The sequence below is a fragment of the Spermophilus citellus genome (assembly GCF_964194105.1).
Source record: "Spermophilus citellus genome assembly, chromosome: 9".
Lineage (NCBI taxonomy): Eukaryota > Metazoa > Chordata > Mammalia > Rodentia > Sciuridae > Spermophilus > Spermophilus citellus.
In genome coordinates, this window is record NC_138191.1 from 8,283,495 (window position 1) to 8,306,648 (window position 23,154).

The following is a 23,154-nucleotide window of genomic DNA, read 5'->3' on the forward strand; positions in this document are numbered from 1 at the left end:
GGAAGGAAAAGAGCAAGTATGAGGGATGCAAGAGAGACTCCCCCTCCCTTTCTAGTTGAGGCAGAGGAGGGGACCACAAATCCTGGGAGGCTGGCAGCTCTGGAGAGTAGGAAAGGCAGGAAAGGATCCCCTCTAGATCCTGCAGAACAAAATGCACCCCTGCCCACACTTGGGTTTTAGCCCAGTGACAACCATGTCTGACCTCGACCTGCAGCATATTGTGGATACACATTTGTGTTGTTTTAAACCACGAATATACATTGTTAAAAGAGCAAAGGAAAACTAATACACAAAAGCAGTAAATTTAGTCTTACAAAGAGGAGGAAATGTTACTGCAAAAATGGCCAAATTTCCATTTTGTCTCCCAAAACACAGATGTGATTTTCCTCCCTGGTATAAAACCTCAGCTCTACTGTTTGTCATGAATATCTGATGTGTTGGTGCCTGAGGAGAATCCTGCAGCATGTGGTCTCAGAGAGTCCTAGACTCAAGGAAGGAGGCCGGCCCTGGGACTAGGTGAGACCGTCACTTACCATAAACAGTGAGGTGGAAAACTGCTTTAATTTCTCTTCCCATCTGAAATATGATCTGGGCCCAGTACTGCCCACTGTCCTGTGAGGACAAATTGTTAATCCTCAGGGATGACATCCTGGGTACCTGGACCCTGTGCTTGTACTTATCCTGGAGACTGAACCACAGTGGATCTTCCTTCCCATTCTGGAGTCTCAGCACGTATGTGGAGTTTGAATCAGAGCCAAGGCCCCAGGAGATCTCCTCTATCTTGGGATCCTCTGGCTCCTGGATCACTTGCAACAAGACTGAACCTTCCCGGATCGCCTTCAGATAAGTGCGAGTTCCGAAACCTTGAATTCCAGAACCATGAGCTCCAGAACTCTTGGGTAAAGTGCTGCAGGCACCTAGGGCATTGGGAAAGAGAACATGGATATTTCCTCAAGGAGAACAAGTGAAACAGACATTTTCTTCTTAACCAATCCCTCCAGCCCCTTTCCTTGATCTAGAGAGGAAGCCTTGTACAGTGAATTGGACCCATTTCTCAGATGAAGTCTGGTTCTGATGAAGTGTAACCTTGGGCTGGTGACTTAACTGGACTGCAGTTTCCTTTCCTGACTTGAAGTCAGGGTATGAACTACAGGAGGCCAGGGATTGACAGCTCCCAGCACATCGTCTGGCACATGCTAGATGTGAGCCATGCTAACAAATAGGAGGGGTACCTCATGTGTCTTCAATTCTCATTTCCCTGATGATTAGAGATGCTGAGGATTTTTTACAGCTTTGTTGCTGTTCATTTCTCTCTTTGAGCAATACTTGTTCAAATCTTTTGCCCTTTTTTAAATCAAGTTACCTGTTTCCTTGCTATCGAGTTACTTAGTTCTTTATCCATTAGGCCTATTGGCCCCATATCAGACGTGTGGTTTGCAAATATTCTCTCCCAAGACATGGGCTGCCTCTTCACTCTGTGGTTTCCTTTGCTGTGCAGAAGGTTTTTAATTTGATGCAATTCTGTCAGGTTTTGCTTTTGGTGTCTGTGCTTTGGGAATCCTATAAAGAAATCACCACCCAAGCTCATGGAACTTCTATGCTTTCTTCTGGCGGCTTTATAGTTCCTAATCTTATGATTCAGTCTTTCATCCATTTTGGATATGAGGTGAGTTAGAATCGAATTTCCTTCCTCTGCATGTAGCTCTCCCATCTTCCCATAAGCATTTACTGAAGACACTGTCCTTTCCCTGTTGTATATTCTTAGCACATTTGTCAAACATCACATCAACTGACTGTAAACACTGGGTTTATTTATGGAATTTCTTCTTTTTCCATTGGCCAATGTGTCTGTTTTTGTGCCAGTTCCCTGCTGCTTTAATCACAATAACATTGTATTTTCAATTCAGGGAGTGAGACACATCCAGTTTTGTTCTTTTTCATTTGTTATTTGGGGTCCTTTATGATTTCAAACAAATTTTAGATTTTTTCTTTGAATTTCTGTGAAAAATCATTGGAATCGTGATATATTTCATTAAATCTATCACAGTTTATTTTGCCCAGGAGCCAAAGTGTCATTTCATGAATTCAAAGGTATCAATTTTTTTTAGTACTTATTGGTTTCATATCTTGCTAAAAAAATAGCCCTCCCTTCAAAAGTATGTTTCTAATTTTTTTTCCTAGTTTTCTTCAAGTTCTTTTTGTGGTTTCAATATTTGTGTTTAGGTTTTGATCAACCCAAAATTTAGTGTGTTGTCAGGAAGGTCCCACAGCTGGATGGTATAAAAGGGTGGTTACAAGGTTGGACTTTAATTCAGTGAAGTCTGAGTCTAGGTCCCCAGTCTTCTGGCTGTGTGAACTTGAACAGTTACTGAACCTCTCTGGCTTCAGCTTTATCACCTATGAAATGGGAGTGCTGGTGCTTACTTCATTGAATTCTTCTTTGGATTTAAGCAGAAAGAGCTCTGGGCACAGTATTCAATAACTGTGCTGTTCCCATTCGCTGCTACCAGGTTTCTGTTATTGCGACTAAAAGCCTCAGGGGTTACCCCAGTTGAACTGGGCTAACTGGGCTGCACAAAATAACCCCACAAGAGACACAAATACCTTTTTCATTGGGGTCGCTGTGACAGCTCCTCTGACCTTAAGGGTCCACAGGAAGAGAAAGAGCAAGAGCAGGCACTGACCCCTTTTATTGAGGAGAAGCTACTCAAATGAGGCAGGGGGTCAGGTTTCAGGGGGCTGAGTATCTTCATGATGTCCACTGTCAGCAGGTTGACTGACACCTGGGTAGGCCACAGCCAAGGGCACAGTAAGAGAAGGGGACAAACACAAGGCACTTCCATGGAAGATTGTATCCTAAACAGGGCAAGGGGTTAAATTACAAAGGAACAGGTGAGCGTAGCTTCACCCATGGGGCTGTAGCAAGACACACCCATGCAGGAGTCACTGACCCTCGGACCCAAGAAGGGTGGGGAAAGCTCTGCCACATTTCTGTGACTGAGCGCCTCAGCACCCAGCTGGGGAGTGTGACTCAGTCATGTGTGAGGTTGGTCTCCCACACGCTGCTGCTGTTGTTATCACGATGGGCATTACTGGACCAGCACCCCCGGGTCAGAACCACACATTCCCAGTTGCAGGCTGGTTTCCTTCCTCCCCTCCAGCTGCCCCTCTTGGGGGTCTCCTCCTGAGTACAGGGATGGGAAGCAGGAGTCAGTCATCCTGTGGCTTCAATCTCCTTGGTGCCTGTAGGTGTCAAGGTCCAGCCAGGGCTTTCCTGTTTATAAAAGTCAGTTTAAAAGGAAATCCACTGTGACGCAGGCACCATTACCAAGCCCCACAGGACCCCTGTGCAGCCAGGAGTCGGGTGGGAAGGTGGAGGGGAGGACTCGTTACCCATACCTTGAACTAAGATTTTAAATTTTATATTCTTGACTCTGCTTGCCAATCTCCCCACATCTTGAGCTGTTCTTTAATACAAAAGTATTACATGTTACACTGAAAACAAGGATCCAAGTTGTGGAGTTTTCAAGTGAAAGAAAAGTGTGCCCCATCCCAAGGTAAGCACTGGAAATGACGTGTGCCCAGAGACACTCCAGCCCTGTGAGCCCGGGCATCTATTCATAAATGCCTCTCAACCTTCCCAGTGGTCTGGAGAGGTGACATTCATTCTCCCTCTGAATGGGTTGTGACATCCTATGGTCCCTTCATTAATTAATAAGCAAAATAGAAGTATCCTTTAGCGCTGTGGTCATCCAGCCTAATCAGAGTTAACCACTTGTATAAATGTGTAATTTTGGGTTGACATTAGGACATAAAACTGCAACTTCCCCTTTTCTAAAAATTGTTATGCAAGTTGCTTTTTCGGGCCTTGAGACCTAGAGAGCTGAGAGGAACCAAAAGTCTCCAAGGACAAGAAGCCAAGGAACCAGAACAGGGACTTGTGGACCTGGGTTAGAAGCCAGGGTACAGCCACAGCTGCAGGAGGGAGCACGGGGTCAGAGAGACCAGGGCACTTACAAACTACCCAGAGGTTCCACCAGGCCCAGAGCACCTGGTGTGGACCATGCCACCAAGACTCTGGATTCCAGCCAGTTGGCCTTCTGTTTCTCATCCCTGCCTTAAGTCCCTTCCTGCTCCCTGGGGAGACAGAAGTGAGTGTGCCTCCTCTCTCCTTGTCAGGGGAGCGACTGTGAAGTTCTTTCTTCTTGCAAAACCTGGTGCAGTGTTGGTTTCTCTGTGCATGGACAGCAGGCGCTTGCTGGGTGTCAGTACAGTGGTGGTCAGTACATTTAAGTGCTCCATTTAATGCAGTACCCAGAGAAACAGCCTGCTATCCCATGGGGAAACAGCACAATTGGGTGCTCTGACAGCCTGTATTTCAGACCATCCTCAGGGATTGATGAGGTCATTGTGGTCACCACAGTGTTTGTGTCCCCCTGCCAGTGTTGTAAGAGGGTCCTTCAGGGAAGCGAGTGTTTTGTGCTGAACAGGAACCTCAAGGTCTGGCAGAGGCTTTCATCAGCTGGTCTAAAGGGCACAGCTGCAACATGGCCTCCTGGGCAAGGTTTGCAGACCACATCTGCACAGGGTGTGAGGAGGGAGAGTCCTTGGGCAGGAGATCTGAGGACACCAGCCTTGAGGTCACCCTCAGGAGCAGAGGCAGAGAAGACCAGGTCAGGGGAGGAAGCTGAGGAGCAGGATTCCTTCCCTCCCTTGGGGGCTGAAGAAATGACCACAGGGACAGCTCAGGGAGTCCTCTCTTAAGGAGTCCTAAACAGGCTCACGTCCTGTGACACCCTGTCAGGTGACAGGATAAGACAGGTCAGGATGAGAAAGACAGAGCAGAGGCCTTGCAGTGGCCACAGAAAGCTCTGTGAGAGTGGAAGCCCTGGGTCACACTCGAGGAGCTTCACAGGTGATATGTTGAGGCCCCTCCTGTTACAGAGAAGGGGGTCCCCAGGGGAGTGGACGTGTCCTGGAGACACAGGGCACAGCCAGTCCTGGAGCCCAGGATGCTGCCCATCAGCTCTCCCCGTCTCCCTGCCCACTAGGAGCTCTGCCTGTCCCTGAGCTGTGGTCTGGTCCCTCCAGGGCCTGAGCAGCTGCTGGAGTCTCATCCTCCAACTGCCCCACCCCTGCAGGGACAGTGTCCCCTTGGAGTGGCCAAGCACAGCTGAGACTTCTGGCTCGCCCAGGGTTGGACAGCCAGCCTGGCCAGACTCCCACTTCCTAGAAGAGGGAACCACAATACAGAGGAGGGTCAGCCTCAGCCTGTGGGAGGATCAGCCACTGAGGCCCAATGGTGGATGACCTCAGCAAGACAGAGAAGGGAGGCAGAGAGGGGAGGCAGCAGGAGCTCTCTGACCTACAGAAGATGCTCATCCTAAACAAGGAAAGAGGAGCCATGGTGCACATGGGCTTTACCAGGTAGAGGGTGAACTTCATTCTACAAAATTAAAAATGCAACCGTGGGCATAGAACATGGTTCCTCTGTGTGTCATATCCATATCTCCACAACTGAATCCTAACCTGCCATCAAGGTGCTCTGGGAACCACTACTGGAATGGAACCCTTGAAAAAATTCCTTTAAACACCCCTGTCCCTCCTGATCCAGAGTGTCACAGCCTTTGGGACAGGAGTCCCCTGTGTTTCCCTGTGCTAGCAAAGTAATAAATCTTCTTTCCTTTTTCTCAAACCATGTCCTCATTATTAAATTGGCATTGATTGACTTTGGGAAAGGGGACCGAGCTTTCAGTTACAAATTTTGGCACCTCAGTTTGGACCCCAGAGCAGACACTGCTCTGCTTTCTTGGGCAGGCCTGGCACTCCAAGCAACTGTAACTTCTTGAGAGCTGACTACTGGAAAGTTAGGAGATGGGCGAGTGTGCCTGGGGTTGAGTCCAACCAGAGGAGCTAATCCTGTAAGTAAAGGGAGGGACTGAGGGACTCCCAGCAGCTGCCAAAGCCCCTTTTGCTTTGGGAAACTCCACCTTCCTTCCCTGCACTGTAAGGATTGCTACATCTCTGTTCCTTTGAGAAAAAGGAAACACGACAGCAAAGTCGAGGCATGAGACCCTTGATGCTACAATTCTGGTTCCCCTTTGTGGGAGCATCAGGTCCCCTCATCAGGGAAATCTTAGTGTAGTTTTGATTTGCATTTTCCTGATTGCCAAAGATGTTGAGCATTTTTTAATATATTTGCAGGCCATTTGCACTTCTTTAATTGAGAAGTTTATGTTTGGTTCTTTTGCCCATTAGTTGATTGCAGAGTGTGTGTGTGTGTGTGTGTGTGTGTGTGTGTGTGTGTGTGTGAGTGTGTGTGTGTGTGTGTGTGTGTGTGTGTGTGTAGATTTTTTAGTTCTTTTTATATCCTGGGTACTAGTCCCCTATCAGAGGAGCAGCTGGCTGAGATTTTCTCCCATTCTGTAGTCTGTCTTTATTCTCTTGTTTCATTAGCTGTGCAGAAAATTTTTAGTATGATGGCCCCCCACTTATTGACTCCTGGTTTTATATCTGGTGCCTTGGGGTCTTGTTAGGAAAGCTGGAGCCAGCGTGTTTATGATGGAGTGTCCACTTCATGTTTCCTTCCAGCAGTTGTAAATGGCTCAAAGTATCATTCCTAAAACTTTGAGCCATTTCAGTTTGAGTTTTGTGCAGGGTGAGGACAGGAGTCTAGTTTCATTTTCTACATAAAGCTATCCAACTTTCCCAGCAACATTTGTTTAAAAGGCTGTCTTTTCTCCAAGATATACTTTTGGCACCTTGTCGAATGTCAGACAGCCCTAGGCAGATGGATTTGTCTCTGAGTCCTCTGTGGTGTTCCATTGGTCTTGCTGTCTGTTTTGATGCCAATTCCATGCTGTTTGTGTTGCTACAGCTCTGTAGCATAATTTCAGATCTGATATTGCCACAGGCCCCTCATCATCTCAATCCTTACCTTAGGGCCCCTGTGCCCCTGGCTTCCATGATCATGGTCACTGGCCAGTGCCCAGCCCTGCATCTCCACCCACTGCCCCTGCTGGGCCTCAGTTCCTGCACTCCACTCTACCAGAGTCTCCACTGGTACCCACACCCATGTGCCAGGGCTGTACTTCTCACCTTGGCTCTCACCAACTGCTGTTCCCAGTCTCAGTAAATAGTCCCATCCATACCTGGCCTTGCCCTGGGCTCCTTCCTCTGCTGACTCCAGGGCAGTTGATCAAGCACCTGATCAATCAGATTCATCACTCAGCACCTCAGATGCAGTGATTTTATTTTATTGTCCAAAATCCTGGTGGAAAGGAAGAGTGAATCCAGCATCAGCTGTTCCTGGCACTTAGTGGTGAGGTCAAGGAAGCAGAGCTCCCTAAGCCATGGCTTGTTCTCAGCTCTCCCCCATTTTGTGGAACTGACCCCCACCTCACCCTCTCCCTGGCCCAGCCCCGGATGTGCCCCTGGATGCTTTCCTGCTGCCCCCTCCCTCTCCTCACCCTCTACTGCCTGTGCCAGCTTCCTTCCTGTGTACCATGGCACTTGGGGAGGAAGGTGAACTCTTCTCCCACCTGAAGGCACAATCCATTATTAGCAGTGGGATCTGGCACTGCTGTGCTGTGTGTGGGCGAGGTTGCAGTGGGACCAGCTGGTGGACCTCAACCTTCACAAGTTTCCTCCCACCTTCCTGATCCCACTTTCCCTGGTCATTGTCTGCTCTGGAGTCGACTCCCTCTGATATGAATCAGTCCTCCCTTTCTCCTGAGAATGACTGTACGGCACAGCTTTTTCTCTCCTCTGTTAACTACTAATATCGTCTTACAGTCAAACCAGATGGGGAACTATTGGTAAGTGAGGACCCCCCATTAGCCCCTCATCCAGTTGTCCCTCTGCTCCCCCAGCTGAGATGCCTCTTGGTCACCTGCTGCCTTCTCCTTCTCCTCTGTCCCCTCAGAAGCCATGTTAAAAGGTTCTGATGTTGGGTCACTCCACTGTGGATACAAAGCCTCTGGTTTTCCTGTGGATTTTATGAGATCTCTCACCCAATTCTGTTTTCTTCTCAGCCTCAGTTTTCTTCTCTCCCATTCTTACTGTCTATGTGAGTATTATATGCCTGACAGAGATACTGACTAACAATTTTCTGTTTTGTTGTGTCATTTCCTGGCCTTGGTATTAGTGGAATCCTGGCCTTGGGAACTGAGTTGGGAAGTGTTCCCCCTTCTTCTATCTTTGGGAAGAGTTTGAGATAGTGTTATTTCTTCTCTATTATTTCATAGTCTTACCAATGAAATCATCTGGTCCTGAACTTTTTTTTGGATGGGAAACTTTTTTATTATTATTATTGATTCATCTTCTTTATTCATTATTGTGCTATTCAAATTTTCTATCTCTTTGTGATTCAGCTTCAGTATTTTGTATGTTACTAGAATCAATCCATTTCTTCTAGGTTATCAGATAATTGTTCATAATGATCTTTTATGATTTTTGGAGTCTCTCTGTGACAAATATAATTTCTCCTCTTTCATTCTGATCTTATTTGTCTCTGTCTTCTAAAATTTTATCAATTTTATAAAAGTTAACTCTTAGTTTTGTTGATCTTTTCTATTGTTTTTCTAATTTTCACTTTTTAAAAAATTCTCATTATACTCATTTATTAGTGATTAAATTAGGGGCTATTAAGAGATTAATTTGCCCAACATCACAGAGGGATAGTGATGGTAGTGCATTCCAAGCCAGAAATTCTGATTCTAACAACCACATACATAACCTCCTTTTCTTACTCCAAAATGTGACCAATACACTGAATGATGGTCCTGTTCAATATGGATCAATGGATTGTATGTATTTCTTTACACATAGAGACCAGATGGTGACTGATTCTCTTTTGTCACACTTTTAAAAGCTTGGTTCTTGTCTGTGTTTTCACTTTTCCCACTTGGAGTTCTTAAAGCAGGGTGGAAGTTTAGTAAAACAGTTGCCACCAGAGAGAGAGGTTGGCACAGAAAGGACATTCTGGAACACTCTGGAAGCGGCTGGAATGATGGGGTGTGGGTTTTGGGTTCTGAGGATTCCCTCCCGGAGACCTGTTACAGGTGTGTATGGAGCCAAGTCTCAGGTTGATTCCAGCCATGCTCAAGTCACAGTGAAGGTGCCTCTTCTGACTCCTAGGCATCCCCACAGGGTGGAAGTTACCCAGAGGTCGCCTCTTCCTTCCGGAAACATCCAGCAGAGTTTCCAGGGAAGTTGGGATGAGCCCACCTGGTGCCAGGGGACATGGAAGCTCCTGGTCGGTCCCCTGAGGCCCCATGCCCTGCCCCTCCGGCCTCCGGCCCCGCCCCGCCCCACTCCAGCCCCGCCCCTCCCCACTCCGGCCCCGCCCCTCCCCACTCCGGCCCCGCCTTCCTTCCCCGGGAAAGGCCATTGGTCAGCTCCTGGCGCAGGCACTGTCCTGTGCTATAGCAGTGTGCCTGCAGCGGGCTGGGTGTAGTGGCCTTGGCTCTCAGTGCTCTCTCTGCAGTTCTGTGGCTGCCCCTGAGGGCACGCAGTGGCCGCCATGGGTTCGTCCACTTATTATTATTATTTTTTAAACTTTTTAGTCCTGAAATTGAACCTAGGGCCTCACATACTAGGCAAGTCCTCTAGCCTGAGCTACAGCCCCAGCTGTTGTTGTTATTGAATTTTGTTTTAAATGTATCTTATTTTGAGATAGGGTCTCTCTAATTCACTCAGCGTGGCCCTGGGTTTGCGATCCTCCTGCCTCAGCCTTCCAAGTCACTTGGATCACAGGACGGCTCTCAGGGTTCTCCCCCCACCCCCCGCCCCCCGCATGGGGACCTTCTACCTTCTTCACTTTCAGACTGCATGTGTTCTCAGGGTTCCCTGAGCCTCCTGTGATCATCACACAGTGGCTCCTGTTTGCTGATTCAGCCACTCTATTCCTTTTCATTGGAGAATTTAACCCACTTACAGTCAAGGTCAGGACTGGTAGGCCAGGACTGCCATTCTGTTTCTCCTTTTGTGGGCTTTCTTGTAAATCTTTTTCCTTCCTTCCTCTTCTGCTGTTTTCCTCTCTGATCAGGTGATTTAGTCCCTGGCATACTTTCATTCCATACCGCTTAGCTTTTATATATCTACCATAGGTTTTTGCTTTGTGACAGCCACCAAGCTAACAGAAACATCTTATAGTTACATTAGGCTGCCTTATGATGGCAACAGATTAGTAAAGAAGATGAAGGACTGTGGTTATGGGTGACTACAGCCCTCTGGTCCCAGGTCCCTTTGTGTGAGGATGGCCTGAGGCCTGAGCATAAGCAACTCCATTTTAAAAACCCCAGTTTGAAACCTGCAGTCTCCCCAGGCACACCCACAGAGCCCTCCAGTGTGGCCTCAGACAATTCACTTCCCCCACCCTGATAACAGAGTGAACCTCTGGAAGGCTGTCCTCCCCTGATAAGAGGGAAAGGCGAGAAGATCAGGGAGGAGACCACCAAACCAGATGTTTCTGACCCCAGAGTAAATGATGTCACTGAGAAATCTGGTGGTAGCTGGTAAGGATTGAAAGGGGTGTCAAAAGCCCCCAAATTTAGTATAAATGATAGAGCTGATGAGCAGGGATTCAGCCAGTTGAAACAAGGATGCACTGGAGCTGGAGAGCATGATGAGGACCTGACATCCCATCACTTGTCATTGTTTCCTTATCCTCTGTGTGATCCTCACCCTCTCAGACTCTACTGCCTCATCTGGACCTTGGTGAGAGCCAGGACTTCTCCCTGCAACCCCCTCCTCAACAGTCATCCACTCCATGCCAGGAAAAGCCTGCCTTGGTTCTGGATCTGTTCACCGTGGTCTGAGTGAGTGTGCATCTGCTGGACACAAAGCCTAGGGCTTAAGACTTCTGAACTTAGCATGCAGAGGGAATGTCTGTCATTAGCCTGTCATGATTAAGTGTGTTTTTCAGTACTTAGATTTAATCTAGAATTTTTTGCTGTGAATTGATGATGCCTATTGCAGTGCCTAGCATTAAGGGTTGTCATTTTCTTGATTAAGAACCTATAGAGTGAATTGTATTGAGTAATTTGAGTGAATAAAACATTGAAATGTAATTTTTTCTCCTTCTTTTTTGCTAAAGCAGCAAGAAACCAAATGCTGAGGACATTGCTCTCAGGAGAGCAGCTGCAGACAAGCACAGCCCCACAAATAATTGTCTTCTGAAGTCAGAAAAGTATACTGAAGCACAGAAAACTCACCCGGAGGAGTACACAGAGTATATATAGTGTTTAGTTCTGTGAAGTATGAAACATGTTTTTTATTATCTCTATATCATTTCTCATATTTTCCAAATTTCCTACAGTCAATTGGAATTATTCCTGGCATCAGAAAAACATCGTTGTGTTTCAAGCCTGGGTCCTTTGCCTCAGCAGGCAAGGAGCCACTCAGCATGTGACAGTGATTTGCCTGAAGATGGCAACTGGTGCTCTCCCAGAGAGTCCCCAAGTCCCTTTTCCTGGCTTCATCCCTCAAAAACACATGGGGAATCAGGAGATAGAGTCCAGGGAAGCTCCAGCTCCTTCCCACCTGCCTTATGCCCCCACCCTCCCCACCCCCACACACCCCTATGCCACTACTCACCAGGAAAAGGAAGGAACTGAAGCATCAGGATCTGGGTGTGGAGCCAGCAGAGGCTTGCCAGAGGGTCCATCACTGCCTTCACAGCCTTCCCTGGCCACCTAGGGACCAGGTGACATGTGGCCCCTCCCCTTCCCAGCCCTGTTTGTGCCCCCCCCCACACTGCTTCTCTTGCCATTTGAGTCAAAAGGAACTGCACACTTGGAAGACACAAGGATGTTTTTCTGACCCCAAAATAATTCATGTTGACTGGAGAAAATTTTGGAAAACAAGCAAATTATACAGATAAATAAAATCACTTGTTATCACACCTCACGAAACTAACCACCATAAGTATTCTTGTGTAGGTCTGCTGGAAATGTTTTTTTTCTGTGCATTTTTAAATAAAATTTTTAGAAGTTACCTTTCTAGGTAAAATATCTCCAAAGCAGGTTACAAAGAAGAAAGTCAAAGAAGAAAGTATGGAGTTGGGGGGGTGTCAATTTATATTTTTATTTACAATAGAAAAGCACTCTTTCCTAATATGTCACAGATTCTTCCTCCACCCACCACCACCACCACCACCACCACCTTGGTGTGCTTTGTGAGACTGATGAGTGTGTGAGTGTGTGAACAATCTTAAGAATGCAAGGTTCAAGGTCAAAGTAAGAATGTCAATTTCAGACATTGCCCTCTAGGGCGGCGAAGATCTCCTTCTGATATTTAAAGACTGAATATATGACACAACACAAACCAACAAGAGACAGAGCTGACCCTTTCCCCACCAGGATAAGTTCTTCACCAGGATAGGATGAGGCAAAACAGAAATTAAATTGGACAAGAAACCCGCCCAGAATTCAAAATGTTCAAGACCATGTGAAATACAGCACTGTCTCTGCCATAGATAACAGTCGTCCTTACTCTACTGCAGGCTGAGCCCCAGGTATCAGCCAGTGATGTAGGAAGACATCATGAATCGCAGGATATGAAAGATTGTTTATGCCATGGATAGGGATAGCTCATATTTTCAAATACTTTATTTTTAGTACTGTATGCCTTCAAGTGTCCAATAAACAGATCAACTAATGCACCGATGGGAGGGTGACCTGCTTAAAAATCTCTTAACTGTTTTTCACAGCCCTAAGATGTTTACAAACCACTAATAAACTCTATTTCCTTTTCCCTGCCTGCCTTCTAATGACTTTGACAGTAAACACCCTATTTCCAACTTTAGTAGTGGTCTCTGGCAATTAAATTTTAAAAAAAAAAAGAGTTTGAATCGAGTTTTTCTCTAATTATGAATGCTATGGGAAAAAAAAGTTGTTTTCTCCTGTTAAATGATAAGTGAGCAAATTTATCATTCTGTTGCGTCGTCTGTCTGCCACTTCCTGAGTTTTGTTGATAAAATGTAGGGTTTTAGATGATTGATTCTTAGTTCCTGTGGGTCTTTTTTTTTTGGGGGGGGGGGAATTGGAAATAGTCACTTTACAAATGTGGTTCTCCAGCAACTTGAGAGGAATGTGCTCAAGAGTGGCCAGGCCAAGTGTCTTTAAGGGGAAGAGGCCCAACGTAAGGATTTCCATGTACTGAGACTCGAAGGGTCTTGAAAACCTCAAGGAAATTCCAGAAGCCAGGGACATTTAGACTGCTCATGTCATTCCTCTATTTAAAGCAATGTCACAATAAACATCTGTATCACCTAGAGAGAAACTTGGCTAACTCAGAAAGTCAAGGATCTCATATATGGAAGCTGAGAGATAAAACAGAAACATAGGGGAGGGAGCATCTCCTGAAAATTAAAGGACTGCTTGACACAGTGGCCCACACCTGTAATCCCAGTGGCTGGGGAGGCTGAGGCAGGAGGATCCTGAATTCAAAGCCAGCCTCAGCAATTTAGGGAGGCGATAAGCAACTCAGTGAGACCCTGTCTCTAATAAAATAGAAAATAGAACTGACGATGTGGCTCATTGGCCAGGTGCCCCTGAATTCGAGGCCTGGTTACACCAGCCCCACAAAAAATAAAGAAAAGAAAAAATTGAAAGACCAATAGAGTAGAGGGAAGTGGGGAGAAGAGGAAAGAAGGTCAGGGGGTGGTTGAGGGAATTATATTCTATTATGTGCTTTTATGAATATGTGACAAATCCCACTGTTATGTGTACTTATAACTTGCCAGTCTAAAACTGGAGTCCCACCAACAAAAAATAAAAGAAAAAGGAAACAAATACTTTCATCTACTAGTGAGAAAGACCTAATCCTGGTGACTGAACAATTACTGGCTTCTTTTCTCTTGTGTCCAAAACCACGCTGTAGGGAAGCAGGTCAGGTGGGAAGGGGGGCTCTCTGGGGCATGAGGGTCTCAGGCTCCTCACATTTTTATCTTCCTTGGCATATAGTGCTCCTTCTCCAGGTCACACAATAACAACTGGAACTCTAGTCATTGTGTACAAGTTCCAAACACCAGAAAAAGGAAAGAGCAGACAAGGGAAGGAATTTTCCCTAAGCCCCATTCAGTGACGTGAGCTTTAGTGGGTCGGGCACATCACTTCAACCAAACACAGAGTTAGGAAGGGAAGGGATCCACAGAGATCCTGTCTCCTCAAAGGTGCAGACAGGCTTCCTTCTGTTCAGTTATACCCCTGGAGGTAGAATTTCCAGATCAGAGGGCCTTGGTCATTTGTGACATTGATATGCTGTCGAATTGCACACCAAAATGGCTGTGCATATTGACATTCTCCCCAAAGTCTAAGAGAATTCCCATTTTCTTTCACAGCCTTGTCAACACAATGATCAACCTGGGGACAATTGGATGTATTTTTTAAATGGCATCTTAGGTTTCACTTTTTATTTCCCTGGTGATTAGTGAACTTGAGCATATTTTTAGAAGTTAACTTGTCCACTTTCACAAATCCTGCTTTGTCCAGGGAAAAGACTCTTCCTTTCTTTCCCATGCACTCCCTCCCTGTCTCCCCACCCCAAATGCCCCAAGACAAGATCTGGCTCCAGGGAGGGTTCCGAGCTGGAGAGAGGAAAGGCCAAGGGAGATGTTGGTGCACAAGAGTCATGCGGGCTGGGGAGGAGACAGAGAAGCAGTTGTGTAGAATATTCTGGGAAGTTGGGGATTCACTTCCCAGACATGGTTCATACTGAAAGGCTCTGTCTGGAGATTTTGGGGAGGAGCAGCAGTGAGGGAGAGGAGTCGTGTCAGCTGGATCCCTCTGAGGACTTGGCTCGCTGATGGTGTTACAAAGGCATGGAGCCTGAATAGGGAGGGACCTTTTGAACTTCTATGGAACAAGAAATCCCCCATGCACCTCTGATTAACGGTGCTGATGTCACTGAAGCCCCCAAGGCTAGGGAGATCATCAGATCCAGCATCTTTTGGAATGTTCATCTCCATGTCACCCAGGTCAACTTCATTAAGCTTGATCTGAAACGTCCTATGATTGTCTCCAATGATCAAAAGCCATCCTTGGTCTTTGGTAATTTCTGAGCCCTATCCCTCATGACCCACGTCCCCACTTTCCCCATTCCTTAATTCCAGCCAGCTTCTCAGGCCTATTGGCCGTCCATCAAAATGATCCACTTAATAGCTTCACCATGAGCTGGGAGTGCGCCCAGTGGTGGAGCACATGCGTGTGCACAGCCCTGGATTCAATACCCTCCCAAATGACCAAAACCCAAAACGCTTCATCCAACATCTGGAGGTTGTCCAAGGAGGAGTCCTGTCCAATGACTGCGTAGCTTTGCAGAGTCCTCCCTTCCCTTCCCCTCCCTTCCCTTGCTCCCTTTCTGCTGGGAGTCATGCCGGGCCTCATGCATGCTGGGCAAGCACCATTCAGCCAGTGCTCCCATCTTCCCATTGTCATCCCCTGTCACTGTCTCCCTTCAAAACCAACTTCTCCTTCCCAGTGACCCTGCCCACCCTGCACAGTCCCCTCAAGGGACAGAACAGCCTCTCCAAGGAGCAATGGCTTATCCTCTATTTTTCTCATGTTTCTCGGCCTTCCTCAGCTTCCTTGGAAATTTTAGGTGAAAAAAGAAATACATTCTCCATCTCATTGTATCTTCTCAGAGACATATTTGTACCTTCTATCATATTCTCTCAAATTCTCTCCCCAGGGGTGGGAAAGGGGAAGACACTGGGACCGCCTGTCCTAGGTGATGTCACACATCCTCCTCATCCCAATGGTGGGGTCTGAACTCTTCCCTGGGGCACATATAGTGGTTTTGTAACTTTACAGTCTTTTGCATCTCTCACCCTCTCCTTGGGGGTACACACAGCTGATTAAATCTGGCTCTCCATGCAACCTATCCAGGCAGGGATCCCCTCATGATTAGAAAGTACTGGGGATTCCGGTTCAGAAAAGTACAACTAGTGTTTAATGAGAACTGTAAAAATTTGGATTAGACCTCACTTATGCCATGGGTTCTCCCTCTTCAGAATCAGGGACCATTCTGTGTTTAAGGATTGGTCCCAGCCTGTGGGGCTTTGGGGAGCTGGTGGAGCCTTTGGAGAGTAAAATCTAAATGTTTTAGTCAGTTAATTCACTGCTATGACTTAAAAACCCAACCAGAACAACTGTAGAGGAGGAAAAGTTTACTTGAGGGCTCACAGTTTCAGAGGTCTCAGTTCTTAGAAATCCAGCACCATTCCTCCAGGTGAGGCTGAACATCACGGCGGAAAAGTGTGGCAGAGGGAAGCAGCTCACATGGTGATCAGGAAACAGAGAGGGTCCACTTGCCAGATACACATATATGCCCAAAGCCACATTTGGATATATATATAATTGTCTCATTTCTCCTCTGAATCTTCTGGTACTTTCTCACACATGAGATTTTGGGGGACACCTCACATCCAAACCATAACACTAATGGAAGGAAGGAAGGTCACTGAGGTCATGCCTTGAAGAAGATATTGAGACTCCAGTCCCACCCCCACCCCACCTCTCTCTTTGCTTCCCAGCTGCCATGAGATAAATAGACCTTCCTCATGATGTGCTTCTGCCATGATGTATTACCCCACACAGGCCCAAAGCAACAGGGCCATGTGACCAGGGACTGAAACCATGAGCTGAAACCAACCTTTCCTCCTTTTAAGTGGAATCCCTCAGGTATTTTGTCACAGTGATTGAAGGCTGACTTACAGTTTTCTACTTCAGCGTATAGAAGTTCTCCCCATAACTCCAGCACTCTCCTCATGTCCTGACCTTAAATTTCTGAACTCCAAGGGTGTGAGTTGCCTTTACCTGCATTGTGCTATAGATACCTTTTCTTGTCTTAATGGACACAAGCACACACATTTTCTGACTCCTGTGATCCAGGCAATGCTTTGATTTACCAAAATCTACTGCAAATGCACTACAACTGCTAGGTGCTAAGGGCTGGGTCCTCCCACTTGTGAAGTCCTTGCCCCACTTAATACTTGAAGGCTAATTGGTGGACACTGTATGTCAGTAGCTCTTAGAGTTTTGTTCTAAGCTGCTTCTGTGGTTGATATAGGAACAGCTCTTTTCTCCCTACCCATTACATTACTTGGAAGAAATCTAACTTTAGGGGTTAGATTTAGGCCTCATCCCTCCAGATGCTAAATCAGAGCTGATGCCTCCTGTCATTTGGTCTTTTTGACAAATAGTCCACTGTCTCTTCATCCCTCACAAATAGCTTCACCAAGAACAATAATTTGCAGGCTGCTGTGGTGAAGTCCAGGCCTCTGTTACCAATTTCATTACAGATTCTCTCATAATGTCATGGGCAGGCTAACAATCCCCCCATCACCTCTAGTGTCTTACAGGACAAATTCCTCCAATGTCAACACCTGGGAAGAAGCCTCTTTTTCCTTTTGTTTGATGTGTGGTCAGAACCCAACTGGGAGTCTGTCTATCAACATCACCAGGGAGAATCCTGCCAGGTGTTGACTGCAGAGGACGATGCATCTGTGGTTTAAGGTGACAAGTCTCCTTCAGCAGAGTTCTAAGGCTGCCTGGTAGTTGACCCCACTGCAGTAACTTCCAGACTTCGGCCAGCTGTTTCATCAAGCAAAGCAGGTTGGAGGTCCAGTATTGACCTCCATTCTCCTTCCTGGAAAGCTCCTATTTCCTTAAGGAATTGTGGTTCCTTTGGAAAAACAATTTCCACCTAATAGTTTCATGGGTTATTCTTAGAATTTAGTCATTCATGTATGCTCACAGGAGATTATTTTAAATAAGAGAACTGACATGTTTTATTTATCAGGTAAGAATGATGTGTGGTTTTCAATATGTAGACATGGGATTTATGGATCTCCACTGGTTATCTTGCTCTGGGTTCCACCAATGTTAGAGATGGTTTTGGCAGCAGGAGTAGGAGCATTGCTATCTAAGCAACCTGCTTATGTGACTTAAGTTTTCAAGTCCTGCTTGAACCTGCTCCTGTGTGTGTGTGTGTGTGTGTGTGTGTGTGTGTGTGTTTATGAATGTGTGTGTGTGACTTTCACTTGGAAATTAAATGCTCTCAGTTGTGCCTGATCACATGGTTTCATGAATTAGAAATTATCCAGATAAGGACAACAGCAAGCCTAAAACTATGTGAAAGCTGTTACTTTCCAAAGAAGACATGATGAAAAACCAGCCTCTACCTCAGAGCAAAGTCTTTCCAAGGAAGGGGGCATGACCCTTGTCCTTGAAAAGACTCACAGAGCACTCCTAGGCACATACCCCTGCTGAGTTGTTTATCTACAAATTGCAGGAGAGATCAGATGTCCCTGACTCAGTCAGACTAGGTGAGGACCCATAGCAACCCCGTAGCAATCTCCAATCAGCATGAGACAGGGAAATACCTGAGATGCCAGATGACCCCTCCAGTAGTTTATGGGGGTTGATAACATGTTGGGAAACCATGTAGTTAAGCACCCACTCTCCTCATGTCTTAAACCAATCAGTTCAAATGAATCCCCCTCTTTTTACTAATCTATCACCCTTACCCAACTTGTTCCCGCCAGTGAATGTGCTAATCGTGTTTTAGAGTTAATTTTATGATTTTCCCGCAGTGTGTGATGATTTTCTAAGAGATGCTATGATGTATGTAAAGTCCCTGCCTTCCCCAGAGAGTGTATAAAACTGCTGCAAACCTTGGGCTCAGGGCCTCAGCGTCACCAGTTGCTGTGTGCCATGGAGGATGGAGCTAGCTTGCAATAAACACCTCTTTGCTGCTTACATGGATCTTGGTCTCTGGTGGTCTTTTGAGGGTCCCAAATTCGAGGGAATTTTTCCTATTAAAAAACCCCACACATGCCTAGCATTAAAGATTGTCATTTTCTTGATTAAGAACCTATAGAGTGAATTGTATTGAGTAATTTGAGTGAATAAAGCATAGAAAGAGGCAGAAGCCTGTGGACATTCTTTATTTCTCCCCTCGACTGCATAATTCGCAATTTTGCCCCCTCACAATACTAGGTTATATGAAAATCCCACTGATCCGAGAACTTTCTGGGTTGTTGACACTGCTATACATCAGAGTCTGGCATTGGCCACCCAGGATTTCCCTCTGTGGAGTCACTTTCAGGCTCTGCCTCAGCCAACAGCCTGAGTTGAACACAACCACCATCCTGCCCTGTGCTGCCCTTTGATCCTGTGTCTCTTCCTCCAGTTATTTCTCTGCAAGAGAAGCTCCAGGCTCTCATTGTTCAGCCCCCTGCAGGGAAATTGGAGAGTTAGTTTCCTAACTCATGACACCAGGGATCTCCAGAAGAACCTGGGGCCAAGGTGAGAACAATAGAGTGGAATTTCAAAGTGTGCATTTCAATCATTTTAGACTCAGGTAAACTAGTTGAAACTAAGGCAACCTTTCCTATAAAAAAAACCCCACACATTTATTTCCAGGTAACTCACCTAATAATTCCTTCTGCTTTCATTTCCTGTTGGAAAAAAAAAATCCATCCTCTCTATCTTGCCAAATTCCACATTATACAAAAAAGGAACTGATACCAACACCCCAGCAGCCCAGATTCCTGCTTGGAGTGTGAACCTGCTGGGAAACTTTAAAAGCCTAAAAATAATCAATAAGGAACAAGACAAGAGGTAGGAAATAGTTTTAAAAGCTGGGGCTTGGTGGGTTTTTCAGTCCTAGCAGAAACTGAAACTGCACAATAAAAAAGGCCCAAATTCTTTATTTAAAGGGAAATACAGCAAGAGATTTCAGTGTGGCAGGCTGCTAGAAAAAAAAAAACGGAACAAGACAGGGCTAGGGAGGTTATGCCTACTTCCCATGGTGCAATGTATAAGCATACCTTTTCCCCCATGTCCTCACTAACATTTATTGTAACTTGTATTTTTGATAATTATCATTCTGACTGGAGTGAGATGGAATCTCAGTGTAGTTTTAATTTGCATTTTTAATTAATAGAGATGTTGAACATCTTCTTCATATATTTGTTGCCTGTTCAGTTCCTTTGCTCATTTATTGATTGGGTTATTTTTGATTTAGGTGTTAAGTTTTTTGAGTTCTTTATATATGCTGGGAATATCAAAGACTTTTTCCCCATTCTGTAGGCTCTTTCTTCATGTTATTGGTTGCTTCTTTTGCTGGGAAGAAGCTTTTTAGTTTGATAACATCCATTTATTGATTCTTTTTTTTATAAAGGTGTTTTTATTTTTTTAGAGATAGAGAGAGGAGAGAGAGAGAATTTTAATATTTATTTTTTTTTAGTTTTTGGTGGACACAACATCTTGTTTGTATGTGGTGCTGAGGATCGAACCCTGGCCGCACGCATGCCAGGTGAGCGCGCTACCGCCTGAGCCACATCCCCAGCCCCATTTATTGATTCTTAATTTTACTTCTTACACTTTAGTAGTCTTGTTGAGGAAGTCAGTTCCTAAGCTGACAGTATAGAGAGTTGGGCCTACATTTTCTTCTGTTAGGTCCACGGTCTCAGGTTACCTTTTTTTAGGTTTAAATGTTTAAATGCATTAGCAGGAAAAAAGATCAAGCCAGGTGCAGTGGTGCATGCCTGTAACTCCAGCACCTCTGGAGGCTGAGGCAGGAGGATCGCAAGTTCAAACCAACTTCAGCAACTGCAAGGCACTAAGCTGCTCAGTAAGACCCTGTCTTTAAATAAAATACAAAATAAATAGGGCTGGGGATGTTACTCAGTGGTGGAGTGCCCCTGAGTTCAATCCCTGGTACAAAAAAAAAAAAGAACAAAACCCAAGTAGAGTCTGATGGCTTTAGAGTGAATTGATTCAGTTCCTTCAAATGATATTAATCAGCCAGGAATTATGGCACATATCTGTAATCCCTATAGCTCAGAAGGCTAAGACTGGAGGATCGCAGGTTCAAGGCCAGCCTTAGTAACTTAGTAAGTGAGATCCAAAGAAACTTAGCGAGATCCTCTCTCAAAATAAAAATAGATAGCACTGGAGATATGGCTCAGTGGTAAATTGCCCCTGGGGACTTAACCCAGTGCCACCCCTCCCCCGCAAAAAAAAAAAGGAGAGAGACATTAATTCCATTCCATCTGTCTAAGGTATTCCTTGAGTTCTTTATTTGACCATTTTTCTGATGCCTCTAGGTCCTCCTGAGTATTTAGGCTGTCCTGCATTGTTTGTACTCCTTTTCTTCCTTGATTTTTCATCTGCTCATGTTACTTCTTGTTCTGTTTGACTGCTGAGTTACTGTTTACTCCTATAAATTTATTTGGTTTTGTGTGTCTCTGGGGTCTCTCTTTTGTGATGGAAGTCTATGACTAGAGATGATGAGTTTTGTTGACTTTAATGCAGATTCATTCGTTTCCTAAACTGTGTACAGATTCTGATGGCATATAGCTGTCTTTGGTTTGGTCTTGGGACTTATATTTAGGTCGAATGATGTGATGGTATTGAGGTTGGTATCTCTTGGCAACCTTGGAGGGTTGCTCTACTGATGAGGGATATTAACAGGAGAATGGTCTGGAGTATTTGGGGGTAGCTAGGGACTTGGTAGCACTATATAACACCTCGGAACATTGACCTATACATATTTAGTAAATTGCACATAAACAGCGTCGTGATGCTTGGGAGGAAAGGTATTAGAAGGGAAGGGAAGAAGTCACTAAAGAGAATGAGAGTAAACAGGTAGAATTCAAGGGAAGGGGAATACGGAAATTGAAAAGACAAAAGAAAAAAGTAGAAAATAAAAAAAAGAAAAAGATTTTTAAAGAAATAATCAAAAAAATAAAAATTAAAAAAATAATAAAAAAATTGAAAGAAATAAAAATGAAAAAATAAACCCAAATAATAAAAAAAATTAAGAAATGCAGTCTTAGAGTTTGATTAACTTCTCTTCCAGTAGGTTGAGCTGTGCCCTCCGGGCCAAGCTTCTCCTCTCAATACGTGGGAACCAATCACTGTGCAGCAGCTCCTCCTCCCCGACTGGGCGAGTCTCCAATCCTGAGTGCCTAGGGTCTTGTCTTGTGTCTAGTCACTTCCCCACTTTCCTCCAGCCAGACCCCGCTCACCGGTGATGCTCACGACAATACTGGCTACACGCCAGGTCTGCTGCTGCCGGGAGCCCTATTTTCTTGAACGACTGGGCAACTCTCCCTGTTTGCCATTCTCTCAGACCCTAAGGTTGTGGAGCTTGGGGCTGAGAACCCTCAGCATATTTTGCTTGCCCTCCGGTAGCCACGCACCCGGTAGCTGGTGCAAGAGACCTCAGTTGTCAGCACTGGTGGGAGCGGTAGCCGGGGGTCCCACGCCACGGATCCCGTGCCACTCCTGATTCCCTCTGTCTGACTATCGTGCTCACGGGAGAGCTAGGAGGGGCCCTTGAGGTTTCCCTGATGTGTGGAGAGGGAAGGCTAGGGGGTTACACACCTGCCACCGCCGGTTTCAATGAAGTTATCTCCTCCGCCGCATTCTGGTGACATCAGTTCTCTGCCATGGTGGTATCCCATGCGAATGGCGACTGTTTGTTCCTTTTGCCGGGTGACCGATGCAACAGATGGGTCCTAACTGGCTCTCCCAAGCCCTGTCTCAATCCTGTGGCCACTGCCTATGAAGGCTCGGTTGGCATTAACCTCCGCAGGTTCAGAAGGGCCGACCAGTTGTTTCAGCGGGATCTTTTAGCGCTGAGTCACAGCAGTTTGTTTGCGAGAGGCAGGCCAGGCGAACAGGAGCTTGAATTCAGTAGATCCGGGCTCAGTGTGTGTTCTGAGAGGCACAAACTGTTCACCCCAGATCCACGTTAGCTCAGCATTCCCTAGTGATCTTGAGCAAACAGCATTTCAACGGTTTAAGACTCCCTATGCCCGCGCAGCTGAAGAGTTCAGAGACTTACACAAGAACAGAACTCTATTAATGTGCTGTTAATTGAAAAACTGAAAAACATGATATATTCAGATGCTGAAAAGAAAATGATAAAATTTGACACTGTTTTTGAATTTAAAAATTGTTAAAAATCGTATATACTTTTGTAACAAGATAAAATATATATCCTTAACCCCCAAAAAATGAATAATGGGGAAATCATTGACATTGTAGTCAGGAACAAAGTAATTATCATGTTATCATCACTATATTTAACATGGCTTTGGAGGTACTAACCAACATACTCATGCAAGAGAAATGA

General features: G+C 45.6%; 2 protein-coding genes across 4 annotated transcripts in view; one reads left to right on the top strand and one right to left on the bottom strand.

Annotated features, from left to right (window-relative positions):
- LOC308655423 (CD48 antigen-like) overlaps positions 1-23,154 on the top strand; it is a 203,851-nt gene that overhangs the window by 169,138 nt on the left and 11,559 nt on the right. The window lies entirely within an intron of this gene.
- LOC308655421 (uncharacterized protein) overlaps positions 1-23,154 on the bottom strand; it is a 112,946-nt gene that overhangs the window by 2,319 nt on the left and 87,473 nt on the right. Inside the window, exon 1 of one of the 3 annotated variants that reach the window (XR_014023472.1) lies at positions 534-832. The exons of the other annotated variants lie outside the window; for them this stretch is intronic. The gene's annotated coding sequence lies outside the window, so the exon portion shown is untranslated. Of the gene's footprint in view, positions 1-533; positions 833-23,154 lie in introns of those variants that run through there. 3 annotated transcript variants of the gene reach the window in all.